At 32.0% G+C, this 17,527-nt stretch overlaps 1 long non-coding RNA gene across 1 annotated transcript; it reads right to left on the bottom strand.

Annotated features, from left to right (window-relative positions):
• Nucleotides 1-9,124: 9,124 nt before the first annotated feature.
• LOC145334956 (uncharacterized) lies at nucleotides 9,125-15,948 on the bottom strand. Its single transcript, XR_013885063.1, has 8 exons — nucleotides 15,917-15,948; nucleotides 14,777-15,004; nucleotides 14,402-14,539; nucleotides 13,405-13,572; nucleotides 11,481-11,612; nucleotides 10,914-10,974; nucleotides 10,518-10,573; nucleotides 9,125-9,319 (listed from the first exon to the last, which is right to left on the bottom strand). It is a non-coding gene; the product is annotated as an uncharacterized LOC145334956 (long non-coding RNA).
• Nucleotides 15,949-17,527: the final 1,579 nt, after the last annotated feature.

The raw sequence follows: 17,527 nt of genomic DNA, 5'->3' as shown, positions 1-17,527 counted from the left end.
AATGTTTTTTTAAAGTTTGATTTTTTTTTAAATGGGAAGTATTTAAGACTTAATTCTCAAAATAGTACTCTTAAAAAACATTAAAAAATATCAACTCTTTCCCAGCTTCGTGAACACTTTAAATTAATGAAAAAGCTATGCTTCAAAATTTTAGAAACCAACAGTCATCATTTTACCAAGTCCACTAGAATTCATAAAAAATTATCCTAATCTCAAAACAAAAAGCAATAGGACTGTGTGTAAACATATATTAAGTTAGTTTTATACTCGATATATTTTAAGGTATTCAGACAAGAAAAACTAGTTATAGCTAAGCTAATGTTATATTATTAAAATTTATTAAATGATATTACATTACATTTTAAAACAAAATTATTAATTCTGCGTAAATATGGTAATCACAGATAATTTTGAGTAACATACAGCTGTGACAACTTCTGCTACTATGTCAGGTTTCAGTAGAAGAAATGCCTTGGCCCAAATATATTTTCTTAGACATAGGTCATTGGTTGTCTGATGGGTGTTACTTAACCAATTGAGGTTAATATATGAGGTAAAGTACATTATGACAATTATTACAGTATATAAGAAATTAATTCATGATTATCATATAAAATTAATTTATTATTTCATATTATTTCTTAGGTTTTAAGCAGAAAATAAATTGTTACCAACTTACAATAAACAGAAAATAATAAGCAATTGGATTTGGAAGTTTTGTAAACCAACTAAAAAAAAACCAAAAACCAAACAAACCAAACCAAAAGACCAAACAACCAAAGAACAAAACACCAAAAAAAACAATTAACAAAAGAACCAAAAACAACCCAGCCACACGAAAAAACCAAACAACCAACCAAACCCAAAACCCAACCCAATACATTTTAAATAGCTAAAAAACGATTAGAACAACCATTGAAAAAAAACAACCAAACCAACAAAAAAAAAACCAAAAAAAAAACCAACAAAAAAACCAACAAAAAAACCAACAAAAAAAAACCAACAAAAAAAACCAAAGAACTAAACAAAAAACCAAAGAACTAAAAAAAATCCAAAAACCAAACAAACCAAACCATAAGACCAAACAACCAAAGAACAAAACACCAAAAACAACCCAGCCACACCAAAAAACCAAACAACCAAACAAACCCAAAACCCAACCTAATACATTTTAAATAGCTAATAAACGATTAGAACAACCATTGAAAAAAAAACGAATAGAAAAACGTTATATTTTCTATGAGATAATAAGGCAAATAAATATAATATGACAGATATAAAATAGCTTAACCTGCACAATTAAATATTTACCAAATAAACATTTTGTCAAAAGGAATTTCAAATGGATGTGATTTATGTTTTTTTTATTACTAATGTTATATCAATTTTAATATTATATTCACTTCATTTTCTTGTTTTAACAAATGAAATCCATTTTGACGAAAAATGGTTAGATGAACAAAAAATTAGTATGTAGTAAATTAATTTGCCTAAATAAAAGTACTTTAGAGTTTAAGGTAACTTAAAAATAGAAGAAAAAATACACAGTGTCCAAAATCTGATCAGAAAACACTAACATATTTGTTAAATGTTAAATGTATATGAATAGTATATGAATAAAGAGATCATTATTTTGTCAAAACTTTTTAAACTGGCTTTGTAATAATTACATTTCAATTCACTTAAGCCCTGGGATGGTCCATTAATTATAAATCTTGAACTTTTTTCTATTCATTCTATACACCTTAAAAATCTGTAAACTGCATAAACATGCGCTTAACAAAAATAACTGAAATAAATTTCTTTTCTGACAATTATTGGTTTCTGACATTAATCTTGATATGTCAAATATTAACAACTTTCCACTGGTAATATTGACTGGTGGTTTGAAGACATAATTATCAGGAATCCCACCCGACTATCAGAAGTATAAGCTATTTCAGCCTTCCGACAGTCGAGTGGGACACCTGCCCCACCTACACCACCCCTAACACAATACCAGTTTTGGCGTAATGCCAGTTTCAGCGCGTTGCCAGTTTCAGCACGTTGCCAGTTTCGGCACATTGCCAATTTTGGTGCAATGTCAGTGAAACCTAAAGGGAAAATACATTTTAATTTAATAAAACACAAACGGGTTAAATGAGAGAGAAATTACAGATATATGAGGGTCAACAAGAGTCTACATAGTAAAACAAAATAAAATAAAAGTACAAATATAATCACAGTCATGACCAACCTATGGCATGAAAGTGAGCTTCCCAGGGAGTAAAGGTGGCCAAATTATGCTAAGGAACCGGGCCAGGGTTACTCAGAATAATTTGACCGGTATTACACACCTGTTCAGACAGAGTATGGGGTTCTTTCACTAGATTAATAAGAAGAACATACATTTCATGCAAATAAAGAATATGAAGAAACATGCAGAAGATAGTAAGAAAAAAGGTTAAGATACAATACATGCAAAATTTCCAGTGGCTTGCTATGCAAAGGGGAGTGGTTTATTTTAGAGTTGCTACGTTTTCTAAATCATGCCTAAATTATGGAGTAACTTTGCTAAAAAAAAATCTGCGATGAAAACATGACAATAAGATCATAATAGTAAAACAAGAATAAAAGCACAGAAACGATAATTTGACTGCCTGATACAGAATACCAAAAATCGAACACAGTAAAAGTGTAAAAGTGCCAATAAGAGGCCACTATAAATTAATAATAGTAAAACAAGAATAAAAGCACAGAAACGGTAATTTGACTGCCTGATACAGTATACCAAAAATCGAACACCGTAAAAGTGTAAAAGTGCCAATGAGAGGCCACTATAAATTTTACCATTGGTCAATAATGGCCTCTCATTAGCTAATTTTTTTTGTTACGTCATAATCAGTCAGACACTGTGTTCCCAAAAATCAGATCAGTCGTACCTAACTACTAAAGAATCACCATTCAACATTCCATGGATATAAAAATAAAATAATATGATATTTAATTAAGTAAAAGTTCATGAAATTATTTTCTATAATTTGATGCTTTACATGATTTGATGCATAATTACCTGCGTAGAGAACTGGTAGCTGGATGAGAAGGGGAAGGTAATGTTCCTGCCAGCAAGACCCTAAACATATATATGACATGTAAAAGTATATACATCTGCATTTATCTGCTATAGGTATATAATCGTTCTTAAAGGATAATTGTTTTTTTTGAAGGGAAGAGCAAATTTCTTGAAGATTTCAGACTTACTAATTCTACGTTTAGCAATGATTACAAGGATTAAAAATTACATGCAGGATAATGTTAAAGGACAAACTTACATTTTTAGGTAACATTATAGAGATGATTTGCGATCCATCGGATTAATTATCATGCATAAAATTTTGTTAAAAATTAATATGTACAATACGATTATAGAGTTGCTACTATTTCTAAATCGTACCCACTTACTACAAGAATCACCATGCTAAGTTTGAAATAGATAGATAGAGCTATTCTAACATTACAGACATTAAAATTGCCTTTTTTACATTTCAGACAAAATAAGAGATGCATTAAATAATATGCAGTAAAAATGAATTGAAGATGTGTTTTTTCTTCTATGAAGGCCGTACCAACAAAAGCGAAATAAATAAATAGTTGTATACTCTGAATTTCGCGAATCGAAAAAATGCAGCATTCTTTTTATGAGAATCCATCTCTTGGATAATATGTAGAAAATGTACCTGATTAATAATCCTGCCAAGCTGTTGCGTACTGATACCTGCACCACCACTGCTGAGATATCTTAATAAAAATAAAAGAAAAATTATTTGCTCGGATACAAACATCCATAATTAGCAAAGCACAAGCGACTGCCCCCCCCAAAAAAAAAACCCCCTAGCCAACACACACCTTCCCCCTGAAAAATGTCCCTTATTACCCCCCCCCCCTGGTGAACAAAAATGCCCCCTCCCCTATCCAAAAAGCAAATTTGTCCCATTGTTTCCTAAATATAAAGAATAACCCAAAATTTTACAATTACAAACTTAATATTCAATTAATCTTAACATATGCTTTTCTTGTCATGATTATTCGGTATGAAAATTGAATTAGAAATTTTCAAATCTAATTTTCTTAAAAAGATCCCGCTGAAATATTTTGGTTTTACCAGGAATCATCATGGTTTTATGTCTCAGTTCATCATACATAGGTCCCAGAGCTCGATTCAATTGTGCTTTGCTACTTATGGATGTTGACATTCTAGTTAAAATATAAATTTTACCATAAAGAAAATACATATTGGCATGGATCTATAGAGAAAAGACGATTGAAATATGTACATCCCCAATGATAATACACAAAATTAATCCTTATATGTTTAGATTAAAATTGGTGAATGTGATGTATGGAAACTCAACATATCAAAATACAATCAAGTCCCTAAAGTTGTTGAGCCAACGAATAAGAAAATGTTATTATGAAACTTTAGGGACTAGTAAAATAAATAGCCCAATGTCCACTCCATCCCTGCATATTTGAAAAAAAATTTGCACTTCGCGGCCTTTTTTTATATTTTGTTGTTATTTCTAAAAAAAAAAATTGTAAACATCAATATTTAAACAAAAAGTTATTTTTAGTGAAAAAAATGTACATGTTTTTTTTCAAACTGGTTGGACATTTATCTAAGTCTGTATGTCTTTTTGAATGAATAACAATATATCATGGTGTTCAGGATAAGTTTAAAATTTTTTTGTGTATAACTAAAAGACATGTTTTTTTTCTAGCAATTTACATTTAAAGGACGCCTGCAAGAAATACCACGCTTTAACTGCTGAAAGACTGCAACAAATAGACCCAATACCCCATATTTAAAACCTTCAGCTTCAATAACAAAAAAGTTCTAGACATTTCAAAATAGCATTTTATGTACAATGAAATTTTTGAAAGATTTCCAATGCTTATAAAAGAAAAAACAATATTAAATTACGTCGCCTAGACATAAAGTTATAACCTTATCTTTGTCAGAAACTTAGATTGCCGGTAAATAAAAACACCACATTTCATAGTCAAAATCTCTGAAAAAAATTCGATTTAAATTGCATTTTTAAATGAAAATCATAGCGGAAACAAAGGGGGAAACTAATACAATCTCAGCTGTGATTGGTTGTTAAGCTGATTCAGCCTTCTGATTGGCTACAGTACACTCAGTACAACACAAGTTAAACTTAATTTTTTTCAATGAGTAAAAATATAATTAGTTACTGGAAATCTAAATTTATGAACAAAATAAGCTTATAATTTTGTTTCTAGGCTACGTAGTTTAATTTCAACATGAGCATTGCAATTCTTTCAAAATTTTCATTGTACATAAAATGTCATTTTAAAATGCCTTGAACTTTTTTGTTTTAGAAGCTGAAGGCTTCAAATTTGGGGTAATTGGTCTACTTGTGGCAGTCTTTCAGCAGGCGTCCTTTAAAGCCCTAGTTAAAGCTCACAACATTATATATTCCTGACTTGATTAAGTTTAAAAAGGTTTTAATTCTATGTGGGGGGGGGGGGAGGCACAAGATGTCATTTAGCTAGAGGGTCGGGGGATAGGGATTAGGAAAGTGGGGGAAAGGGTTGGGGAAGAAATGATTAGAAGGCCCATAATAAAGTATTCCCATCCCCTTAAAACACCCTTGTTTAAATTATATAATAAAAATGCCCCCCTCCCCCCCCCCCTAAAGCAAAGTGCCCCCTAGGGGTACTTTTGATTTAGGGGGGGGGGGCAAAATTTTGCATAATGTTTAAAAATGTTAGAAATTTCCACCACACAATTAGCCCCTAAAATAATACCCCCCTCCCTTCCCCTCAAAAATCATAATTTTGAACTAAATTAAAAATAGGGGTGTAGGAATTTTAAGCCGCTTGTGTATAAACTATAAGAAAATTTAAAAATAATTAATAGAATTAAAATAAATTATAAATATTAAAAAATATTGGCCAAAATTCCTATTAAAAAAAAAATCTAAAATTCAATACCAAAAAAACAGGGAAAAAACAACCAAACGACCAATCCAACTACCGGAAAAAACAACCCAACTACCGGAAAAAACAACCCAACTACCGGAAAAAACAACCCAACTACCGGAAAAAACAACCCAACTACCGGAAAAAACAACCCAACTACCGGAAAAAACAACCCAACTACCGGAAAAAACAACCCAACTACCGGAAAAAAACAACCCAACAACCGGAAAAAAACAACCCAACAACCGGAAAAAACAACCCAACAACCGGAAAAAACAACCCAACAACCGGAAAAAACAACCCAACAACCGGAAAAAACAACCCAACAACCGGAAAAAACAACCCAACAACCGAAAAAACAACCCAACAACTGGGAAAAAACAACCCAACTACCGTAAAAAAACAACCCAATAACCGGAAAAAAACAACCCAATAACCGGAAAAAAACAACCCAATAACCGGAAAAAAACAACCCAACAATCAGAAAAAACAACTCAACAACCGAAAAAAAACAACCCAACAACCGGAAAAAAACAACCCAACCACCGGAAAAAAACAACCCAACCACCGGAAAAAAACAACCCAACCACCAGAAAAAAACAACCCAACCAACGGAAAAACAACCCAACAACCGGAAAACAACCCAACAACCGGAAAACAACCCAACAACCAGAAAACAACCCAACAACCGGAAAACAACCCAACAACCGGAAAACAACCCAACAACTGGAAAAACAACCCACCAACCGAAAAAAAAACCTCAACCCAACAACCGAAAAAAAACATCAACCCAACAACCGAAAAAAAAATCAACCAAACAACCGGAAAAAAACAACCCAACAACCGGAAAAAAAACAACCCAACAACCGGAAAAAAAACAACCCAACAACCGGAAAAAACAACCCAACCAAAAAAAAACAACCCAACGTCCCAGGGGAAGAAGGGGTGCTAATTAAATAGTTAAATAGCTATAAGATGACTGATATATATATAGAACTAGCGGCTACGCCCCTAGAGGCCTCTAGTGGCACTTAAAATATTTTTTTTTTATTTAAAATATCTAATTACAGAAATAGTTGGTTTAGATTTTGTTGGAGTCTCTTTTTCGGGAATGGTAATTTTTTTCTAGGGGCGATTTCTCCTGTTAGGGTGGTGATACCCTACCCCAAAATAGTTATAAACCTTCCCGGGACTTATGAGAAGCTACCCTGTTAAGGAGAACCCGATTGGTTCAGCGGTAAGCGAGATCCTTTGCTACAAACAGACAGACATCGTTTTACTTTGTATTATAAATAGCTTAACCTGCACTAAATGTTTTACTACAAATACATATATAAAAGCAAAGCTGTAAATAATTGTTGTAGGCATTTTAAAAAGAAATCTACAATGAAAATTTTAAAATTAAACTACGTATTCTAGAAATAAAATTATAAATAATACTTTTGTCATAAATTTTCTTTGTACATAAATGCCTAGAACTTTTTTGTTAACGAAGCTGAAAGTTCTTGCAGGATCCATAAAAGCGAAGGTCTGAAATTTGTAACACACATACCATTTAAAATGGACGTACAGACATTCTAAACCGTACCTAACTTCTAAATAAATAAAGATTATTTACTAAGTATATTTGCGATAACTTTTATTAAGTAGATTCTTCCAATTTTTAACATTTACAAAAGGGCCTGCTTTATTGCTTCAAGATCCATGACAGATCTATATAGGAAATAAATGTCTATAAATAAGCTCAAATTTTCCAAGGAAAAATCGTATAAAACTCATAGTGCTCCCATAATCCGTAATAAACTCTCATTGCCCAGAACGATAAGACCCATTATTAACTTTATTAAATATAAATTCATTTTTTTCATTTCATGTTGCTATTTACATTATATTGATATATTTAATTTATAATCATAAAAAAGAAAATCAAAATTTATAATATAGTAAATTCTGTGTGTTCAAATATTGAAACTAAAATTTTAATCATATTAACCCTTTGGTGATGGTAAGCTGAAAAAAATATAATTGAAGAAATCTTAAAATCATTTAAATTATTAAATGCCTATTCACTACTTTCTTTTAGATGGTAATGGCGGGGCGGAAAATTGATATAAGAAATATATAAATAGATATATACTTATAAAATACTAGTTAATAGCAAGATAGTTATATCGAGCCAACTCTAGTATATACTATATACATGATATATATTCAAGAATAAACATTCAAATCAATTTATATAGCAAGATGAGTATAGAACTGTTTGAGCACAAAACAGAATACCAGAAGTAATGTACATATGACCACTCCTGATATTCTGTTCTATGCCCAAGAAGCTCCATGTCTGACTAGACTGTAGAACACGAAACTTCTTGAGGGGAGAGGTCTCCTCTCCATACCTCTCCCAGTCGGCGCCGGATAGCGCACCCATTTCTTAAAATAATAACAAAAAATCTTGAGGGGAAAGGACCACACCCCTCAGTCTGCGCCGGATAGCGCACCCAATTCTGAAACTTTCTAAGACAAAAGAATATTAATAACATGAAAATAACAAAATGGGTATATGGGGAATAAAGAAACTCAAGAAAGGCAAAACTCAGAGTAACTTCAGACATCAGTTACTTTAAAACCAAATCGAGCAAATCTCATTTATAAAAAAAAAAGCACGGGAGAACTTCAGCCACTCGATGAAAAAAGGGAATGAACTAAAACGGTAAGGCGCCTTTACCGTTTTAATTCAAAAAAAATCTACAGGAACTTATTTACGTCACACCATATTGTTGCGACAAATTGAGAAGAAAAAATAAGAGAGGCTTCAGTTCAAGGGGGAAAAGTATCCATGTCTATTTTTTTTACAATTTTACATTCCGTAACATGCTGTAACATTTATGAACGGCAACCCTTTTTATTACCGTCGGGAGATGTACTGGTAGAACCAGTACAGTGCCCTTTATTTACCGGCTACTCCAAATCGACCGAAGCCAATTCAAGAGCATCCGACAGATCATGTAACATCCTCACGTAAAATTGTAAAAAAAGTCATGGACATGAAAAAACTAAATGAACAAACTAAATGAGATTTACATCAAATGTGGGAAAATTTGAGGAGTGGACAATTAAAATTAAACCCCCCCTCCCCCTTTTTTTCTTTTCTTTTGAAAATTGAAAATTGGGAAAATGAAAGAGAAGTGCACCTAGAAGATTCTAGGGGCGTAACCGCTGGTAAAATTTTAATAAAAAAAAAAGAAAAAGCAAACTTTCCTGAAATGGATCCCGAGATGGAGGCCAGTCACGTACACCAGAGGTGGCATTACACCACCTTCCTCATCCCTACCTGTAACATGATAATTTTCAATTACACCATATAAGCTCCAAAAATAAGCATTTACACATAACAAATCTTGTGGCTCAAATTTTTTTGTTTGTAGGGGGGGGGGGGGGTGGCAGACAGAAAGTGCTTGGGTTTATTATATAATGTAAAAAATATATGATTATCTAAATCTAATTAAAGAAGAAACAAGGATGACAACATCCATAAGTAGCGAAGCACAACATTTTTTTTGATGAAACAAGGAGATTTAAAGTGTATTTATTAAAATCAAGAATAGATTTATTGGAGAAAATAAACACGAAACCTTGTTTTATTTTGTATGATGAAGACGGTTACATACTAGATGCACATAACAAAAATAATTTGAAACTGTTGATGCAAAAAAGTTTTAAAATTGAACCAAAAATACCAAAGATATGGGGAAATATGTCAAACATATAAAAATAGCCAAAAACCTGCTAAAAGGCAGTTTGGCCGCGTTTCTTTTCTTAAAACGCCAGAAATTTAATTTTGATATCTTTAACTGAAAAATTTTTGAAAATTGGACCATAAAGACCAAAGATATGGGTAAAAATGTGAAAAATATAAAAAATAGCCAAAAACCTGCAAAAAGGCAGTCTGACTGTCATTGTTGTTTATTTCAAACGACAGGAAATTTAATTTTAATATCTTTAACTGAAAAAAAATCGAAAATCGGACCAAAGATATGGATAAAAATGTGAAAAATATAAAAATAGCCAAAAACCTGGAAAAAGGCATTCTGACCGTCATTGTTCAAATGACGGGAAATTTAATTTTGATATCTTTAACTGAAAAAAGTTTGAAAATCGGACCATAAACACCAAAGATATGGGGAAAATTTAGGAAAATATAAAAAATAGCCTAAAACCTGCTAATAAGCAGTCCGACCGCCATTGATGTTTTATAGTTAAATGTGCTCCTTAATAATGGGAATGTTGTCAAAAAATTTCAGCTCTCTTTCTTTTATAGGAGCCGAGAAAATCACGTTTCCCCCAATTCATTAATTACGGACGGACGGACGGACGGACGGACAGACGGACAGACGGACGGACGGACATTGTGAATTATAGAGTAGCTTCGCTACTAAAAAGTCATAATTTCAAGAAAGGTAAATTATACATTATATTATTTGATATTAGTCTATACAGAGAATATGAATAAGGGATGTAAAAATATTTACCTAAATAGGGCCAGTACCGTGCTTGGGTAAGGTATAGTTCCATCGCAGCAAGGACCCTAGAAAAAAAGGATATTTTAACAAGGATAAAAATATTCATAAATAACAAAGAAACCCAAGTATATTTTAAATCAAAAAATTACAAAGAACAATATCCATAAGTAGCGAAGCTCAAAAATTATGGATGGATATCTGGAAAAACAATAACTTTAACAAAAAAATCACATAACTATGCAAGATTTATAACGTGAAAATCTAGGAATCGATCTAGCACCTCAGCAAATTAGCAAATCTTTGTGAACTTATTAATCCCTAAATTATAGAGTAGCATAACTCTTGAATAACAGCAGGTGGCAACCAGAAGCTTGGGGGTGAATTTGAAGAAAAAACTATGGATACCTGATTATCAACCTTGCCAGACATTGGTGACGGACCATTACCACCCTGTGATGGCTACCTCCTGAACATAATTAACAAGGATTAAAATAAATAAAATAATTAAAATAGGAAGAACAATTAGGCCATATTATTGTAAATATTAGGTTACATAAGTAAAGACAGTTAGTTTTAGAAGCAAAGCTACTATTTAATCCAGTCCATTCGTCAAAGTCCATCAGTCAGTCCGTAATGCTAAAAGGAACAAGTGATTTTCGCGGCTCCTATTAAAGATAAACAGCTGAAATTTTTAGTAAAGATTACTATGATCATGTAATCAGTGCTTTATCCTTCTGATTTTTTTTCGTGATTTTTTCCTTAAAATAAACGGCTGGAATTTATTACATAATGTTACATAGTTAAAAGATCGATTTTTCCTATTGGCTTCAAAAGAACATTTTATACATTTTTAGAAGTTTTCCGGATTTATTAATGTTTTTCCAGATAAAACTCCAAAATGTTGTCACCCTTGTTTAATTTCATTGCCCTAAAATAACTAAAAATAAAACCTATAAAAAAATAACAACTTACCCTTTCACCATCGAGCAACGCTTTGGAGAGTGTGCCAATGACAAGTATGACACTCCTCTCCTCCCGAAGCCAGAGTAGACCTGCTCCCATTGGAAATCAGGACCCAACGCAGCAAGTCTATCAGCCAGTGGACTAAAATAATAAATTATTAATTAAAAAAGTAATAAAATAGCCTAAAACCATTCAGGGGCATATAATATATTGGGGTATAAAATACATAGAGGGGGTGGGGTTAAAGGGGTTATTATCCCCCCCTAATTATGATATCCCCCCTGCAGTACCTACGACACCTCCAAAATTTTTATTTTAAAATTCCCCCCCCCCCCAAATAAAAACCTTTGACAAAAAAAATAAAAGTATAAATAAAGTATTAAATTTCCCGTCGCTTTAAGAAAACATTTATAGCGGCCATACTGCCTAAAGCAGATATTTGCATAATATTTTTTTTTGAAATGGCATAATCATAATTCCCATTGGTCTGAGCGAAACTTTATGCTTCGCTTTAAAATGCTAAAGGCTCCAAAGAAGTTGTATCAACTTTTTTGCTTTTTATTTAAGATAGCTAGCCGGTTCTTTCAGTAAGTAGTAGATGTAAAATTTTTCATAGAAATCAGATATGCAATCGGTTTTTTTGTAGACCTCTTATTTTTTAAGTAATTTAAGTTTTTAAAAAAAAATAATTAAGTCGGTTTTAAGGTACTAAAACGCAACAAAATAAAAGAAGAAAATAGCCAGTATGAACAAAAATAGTAACATCTTTAATTTGACACCTTACTTTTAAAATTCTGTTGAGTAATTGTTGAAAAAATCTATTTTTTTAACCTCGGTTTAATCAAAACATTAAACCTAAATATTTTCTCATACAGACATAAAAAATATGGGTTCATATATACCATTAGAATGAGAAAAATAATATGAATCCATTCTAAGCGAAATTGAAAAAGTTTTAAAAAATTGTAATAAAAAATAGAAAAAATAAAAAGTTTATTTTAAGAATTGTAACTACTAAACTAGCCAATCACAAATCGCAAAAATTGACGAATCGGGAAGCTTAATCTATAAAATTAACCTATAGAATTGCCAGAAAAAAAGGAGAACGTTCATACAATATATACAATAGATACTACATTAAATATAGTGATATTAAAGAACATGTAAAGAATGAAAAATTATGAACAAATATGCATCAGTCTGTTTATAAACTTCAAAACAATGCAGTTAAAAATACATTATTGTTTCTTGTGTTTAAAAAATATCTGCTACATTGCATTGTCTTTTGTTTAGGTTTTGTTCAGGTTTGGTTCAAGCTAACCCTTTAAAGCCGAAAATTATGATTCTTAAAATAAACTTATTTTTTTATAATAGTTTTATAAAACTTTTTCAATTTTGCTTAGAATAGATTCGTAATATTTTTCTGATTCTAAAGGTATATATGAACCCATGTTTTTTATGTCTGTTTGAGAAAATATTTAGGTCTAAAGTTTTTATTAAACCGAGGTTAAAAAAATAGATTTTTTCAATAATTACTCAACAGAATTTTAAAAGTAAGGTGTCAAATTAAAGATCTTACTATTTTTGTTCATACTGGCCATTTTCTTCTTTTATTTTGTTGCGTTTTAGTACCTTAAAACAGACTTAATTATTTTTTTTAAAAACTTAAATTACTTAAAAAATAAGAGGTCTACAAAAAAACCGATTGCATATCTGAATTCTATGAAAAATTTTACATCTACTACTTACTGAAAGAACCGGCTAGCTATCTTAAATAAAAAGCAAAAAAGTTGATACAACTTCTTTAGAATATTGTGCAGCAAGCTAACAAGCAAAATATTTGGGGGGGGGGGGGGGACAGATATGATTTTTTCATATTAATTACAGGGGAGTAAAACCAGTGCATTTCCTGCAAGCTTACTCAAATTCTTACCTTTCACTGAAGAAGTCCTTGCAGGGAGGTTCCTTTCTCAAGGGAACCTCCCGGTAGAAGCTAAAACCGTGTCCTAGGCCACAGTTTTGGCTTTCAAGCGTGAGAGGGTGGACTGACCCTAGACCCAGTGTCTAAGGGTAACAGTCCAATAGGCAGCACTCCACAGGACTAAAATAAAGAATATATTAGTAAAGGAACCCTGTAAAAAATACACCACTTTAAGACTGAAAATTCAAAGCCTTAAGTTTAAGATACTGAAGATATTGACGTTTATTTATTTAACAAGTCGCCTAGAAACAAAAATTATAAGCTTGCTTAGGTTAAGTAGCCGGCTTTCTTACATATTAAATTGTTACATGAATGTATATTGAAAACAAGAATGACAGCATCCATACGTGGGAAGTTAAAAAAATATGTATAGACATCGGAGGTGGATTCTTTAAAAAAAATTTGCCCCACTAATCGCTTAGTGGGGTAAAATTGTTTCCGTGAAGGGTTATTAACATAAGATTTTATTTTATTTTTGTAGATTTTTCACAAAAACAATTTTGCCCCACTAACGATTAGTGAGGCAAATTTAAAAAAAAAATCCACCTCATGATCTATAGAGTAGATTATAAAAAGCTCAAAAAAAATAAATCATGATTATAGTGACATCAAAGAAGAAAAGATACAAACATGTTGTGGGGGGTGGGAGGGAGGTTTTAAACCTATATCTTGTTGATTTAAACAGAAAGGAAGACTGGGGAAGGTATATGAGAAGTGAAATTTATATAAAAAAAATCATCGATACAAGGGTATAAACTGTATAATTAACTGTATTTCTCCACCACAATGTTGTTTTGACTAATGATGTCGGGAGTATTAAAACACCCAAGTAGGAGAAAAACAATTACAAGCAGACGAAAAAGATCGTTGAAAAAGGGGAGGGGGTAGCTATCTGTATATACATCTACACTATAGATATATTTGCTGAAAATACATTAGAAAAATTTACCTGGCTATATAAGGATAGCCGCCATGTTGTCACCCCCTGTCTGGCCTGGGAAGGACTAGTCCCAGATTAACGTGTGACGGGGTTGACCAAATGTCCTGCTTCATGTCATCTGCCTTTCATCACAAGACTTCAGCTGACCTAAGAATATTATATATTAATTAGACTAGTAGATGTGCCCCTAGAGACTAGAGTAAAGTAAAGGAGTAAGTAAGTTATGAAAGGGGCATCACAAGGTTTTAAACAAAAATCAAATAACCTAATACAAAAACTAAAGAAAAAAAGACAAAATTTTAACAAAAAGTAGTAAAAGTATCAAAAAACTGCTTTAGCATACAAGAATATTAAAAAAAGGAATTTTCAAAAAACAAAGTTTACCTGGTGCTGAAGTGTTGCTAGCTAGTCCCGAACCTTACAAGAACCAGCCTGGTTCAAGCAAGGCAATTCTCCCCACTGTTTCTACTCGAACTTTAAGTTAGAATTTAGGGAGGGAGTAAGCTGAAGAGATTTTAAGTTAGTGGGCCCCCTAACAAAAAAGCTCTATAAAAAAGGTGTAGCCCAAGCTACAAGAAATCCTAACATAAAGCCTTTCAAAACACATTTAACCTGAAAAAAAATAGAATAATTAAAACAAGGATGATTACATCCATAAGACGGAAAGCCTACAAACCAGCCAAGTAGGAAAAAAGAAAGACACTAAAAAATCTCAAATACAGCAGATGCTAAGTGTTTATAAAATTTCAGCAGATATATAATATAAAATAAATAAAAAATACAATATAATATTAGCAACCAGACACAATAGAAATAAAGATACTAGGGTATAGTCCCTTTCGTAGCAACGCCTCTTATAACGTTTAAATTTTGGAGGAGTTATTTTAGGTTTAGTGATTGCCCCGCAGGGTTAGGCAATTGGCCCACAAAGGCTAGAAATAGGAGTGAAACTACTGTGAAAATACAACGAAATGTCCCTTAAGAGGCATTGTCAATTTAAATGCAAACAAATTAAAAAGTATTAGAAACCTGCAAACATATGTTATTTACATGCTGCGATTCTAAACATAGATAAAGACATCTATCTATAATACTAAGTAGAACAATGTCTGTCTGAAAGACTGTACAAAAGTATCTCGCTAACCACTGAACCGATTGAGTTCTTTCTGATAGGTCTCAAGGTTCTTGGGGGTACGACACCCTCCACAAAAAGAAAAATACCCCAACCCCCAAAAGAAAATTCTTTTTAAATCTAAAATTCGAAAAATTATGATGATCAAAGCCACAAAAGGCTAGGGGCGAAACCGCAAGTAATGAATTAAAGAATTAGTTTATTAGTAAATAAATTAAAATATGCTCGATTTGAAATTTTTAATTCGGACTTATAAAATAAAACTAAGTTTTTACCCAGAAAAGATATACAAAATATATTGCAATAAATAACTATAAAAATAAGAATTCACTAAACAGACAAACACAAAATAAAATTACAGAATAGCTGCACTAGAAAGATTTAACACTTACCCGAAGGATGAAGAGACAGCGCTCTAACTATACTGATTGTTTGATAAACCATCCAATTTATAGGATTTAGCCGATAATCCAAAGACACCACTTGCTCAAGTATGACAATACAATAACAAGGGTGTCAAATATTATTTCTATTGTGACACAGCATCAGAGCACTTTAGAAATCTATATGGACGGTCAGATTTTCCATGCTCCATCGGCGCCGCAAAAAGACCTGTTTTATTTTACTCAAGAATAAATATGAATTATTAAATACTCCCAATAATGTAAAAATTTAAAATAATATACATGTGCAAAAAATACACAAAAATTATATTAGTTAAAGATTTATCATGAAAATATTAAGATTGCAAAACTTTGATATCAAAATAATATAAATATTTTATTTTGAATAATAGATATTTTGTCTGAATTGTTTAAACGCTAAATAATTCGCGGCCGAAACCAGGAATTAAAGGAATATTTATTGTTTATTGCCTCATATTGTAGACAGCTTTCTGCATTTTATAAATTAAAATTTCAAGATTAGAACAAGTTTTGTTAGCCTAGAGGGCTGAAGGCATGGGCTAACAAAACTGGTATTAATTGTAAGATTTTTATTTTATTCGTAGAAAAATATCTGTTATAAGATGCTAAACATGATTTTTCAGTATAGCTGAGAACCTGTTCTAATCCAGCTGATATTAACCCTTACAGATTGGAGCCCCCCCCCCCCTCTCTAGTTTTTTCAATTTCATTTTTTTTGTAGGTAAGATGGAGAGCTGTATCTTCATGACTTTTTAAGTTTAGTAATTATACATCGGCAAGAGTTGATTTTATAGGATATCTGGTCTGTGTCGGTCATGGTATCTGGTCAAAGTTGGTTGGGTAGAAAAAAAAATTAGAAAAATTCAAAATAAATCTTAATTTCTACATTATGACTTTTGTGTATAAGGTAGAATCCTAAACTTTTTTTGGTGAATACTTAGATATCAATGACTTTCTGAGAAAAGTGGTGTTATGACCGTTTGACCGCTCCCTGACCGACTTTATGACCGATTTTTGTCTGGCTTTTACTACAGACATATATCACGAATATCCTGGCTTCTATTACAACTAGAGACCTATAATTTTTTTTGTAAATCCTTGAGCAATAATAAACAGATAAAAATATTAATTTGCACTGCCAACCGCTGTTTTACTGCCGTAACTGCCGAAAATGGCGGTTTCCGTTATTTGCCGTTTTTCGGCGATGATCAGAAAAAGTAATTTTTTTGTTATGAAAAATAAAAGTTCGTCCTAAAATTTGGTCATCCTAGCTGCAAAATTGGCTGCTCTACAGCTGTTTTAAAATTTAGTGGCTGGCCACTAAAAAGAGGCTAAGGAGCGGTCTGACTGCTATGACTAGAAAAAGTAATTTTCTCTAAAAATACACATAAACCACCAGAAAAAATTTTTACATCTTTATCTGTACCAGAAGCCGAGATAAGGTGGGAATTGGGGCCCGATCTGTAAGGGTTAAATAGTTTTGAAGCAAATACTGGAAAAATCAGAAGATAACAATTTTGTACTTGGCTTTTTTTGTATTTTGTCACCATCCAGGCCACATTTTTGGACATTCTTGTG

This window comes from Acartia tonsa, chromosome 13 (assembly GCF_053477335.1).
Source record: "Acartia tonsa isolate MP-2025a chromosome 13, ASM5347733v1, whole genome shotgun sequence".
NCBI classification, from domain to species: Eukaryota; Metazoa; Arthropoda; class Copepoda; order Calanoida; family Acartiidae; genus Acartia; species Acartia tonsa.
Note: the sequence above shows the minus strand (reverse complement) of the source record. Positions and strands in the feature narration are given on the sequence as shown.